Raw genomic sequence first — 1,462 nt, forward strand, 5'->3', positions numbered from 1 at the left:
GACAGAAAAGCCATAAACACCCTCGAAGGAATGTGGCTGCTGAGAAATGAGCATCTCTGCAGGGGAGGGAGGGGAGGGGGAGCCGGGCTGCACCGAGGTGCCGCCTGGCCGGGTTTCACAGCACCGCTCGGTGCCAGGAGCTGGCCGGTTCCTTGGCCACGTCCTGCCCCGAGGGAGGGGAGCCTGGTTCAGATGCTAATGGTCCCGGTGTGGTGTTGGGGGAAGGCTCCTGCCATGTCCCAGGGATGTCGTGTCCCTGTGTCCTCGGGCTCCACACCATGCAGACATCCCCGATGGCCAGCTGCTGGCACGGGAGCTGGTAGAGCTGGGAGGTGGTGTGTGGGCAGCAGGACACCCAGCCCCGGCCCTTGGCGAAGAAAGGGTATTCCTGGAGCACCTCGGCAGACACCTGGGCAGAGTGAGGAGAGGTCCTATGTCAGGCTGGGGTGGGGGCAGCCCCCACGATGTCCACTCTCGCCTGCTTGCCCCGCAGATTGGGCAGGCTGGTTCCTTCCCAGCCGCGCCGGCAGCCATGCTCAACCATGGTGTGTTTGTCCCTGGTAGACCCACCATCCCCACCAGGCCCCGCAACTCTTTTTTTATCTTCTCACAACAAGAGACATGACCAAGGCTGTGCAGCACATCAGTGGCAGAGCTGGGATTCACCCTGGCCACTGACCCCCTCCACTGAGGGGACTGGGCCAGCCTGGCCTTGAGAAACGGCACCGATCCGGCCATCAGGAGGCCCGGGAGCCGCTCGGGGCTGGCCGGTACCGCTCTGCAAGAACATTTGTGGAGCCCAGGGAGTTGCTTTGGGTGACAAGAGCTGTGGGAGTGCAAAGAACGGTTGCTTATGTTGGTGACCGCCATGTACCCTGCGTGTTTGGGCAGGGTGGGCAGGGGGTCCCTGGCTCCCCCGGTGTTCCCTTTTCTCTGTAGGATGGTACCTTACGCACCTGCCTGTCCTGGTCCCCGAGGTAGACCTGTAGGCAGGCAAAGCCGGGGTGCGGACTCCTCCGGATGCCCTGCACCAGGCAGGGGCTGAGGTGCAGCTCCGCACTTGCCGTGCACCCCAGGAAATCCTCCGCCTGCAGCTCTTCCACCCTCTTCTGCCGCCCCCCGGGCAGCGCTGTCAGGGACCCCCGCTGGAAGTGGGGCAGTGCGAAGGCTGTGCTTGCTGTCGGCAGCAGCAGGGACCAGAGCTCGCCGGCACGGGACGGGGCTTGGCATTGCCAGTACGCAACCGCAGGGCAGAGCGGCCGAGAATAGACCAGCACGTAGGACGGTCCCGTAGGAGACAGCATGATGGAGGCAGAAAGGTGGGTAGGGAGAGGTGTGGGCATCGTGGGGATGTCCCTTCTGTCGGCAGGTGGCTTCTCCTCAGCCTTCCCTTGTGAGGAAACAGCCTTGGGAGGTGGCTGCAGAGGGGCAGCACCGACTGAAGGCAGAGGTGAGGGGCTGG

The sequence above is a fragment of the Charadrius vociferus genome, unplaced genomic scaffold, assembly GCF_000708025.1.
Source record: "Charadrius vociferus isolate BGI_N301 unplaced genomic scaffold, ASM70802v2 scaffold320, whole genome shotgun sequence".
Classification (NCBI taxonomy): Eukaryota; Metazoa; Chordata; class Aves; order Charadriiformes; family Charadriidae; genus Charadrius; species Charadrius vociferus.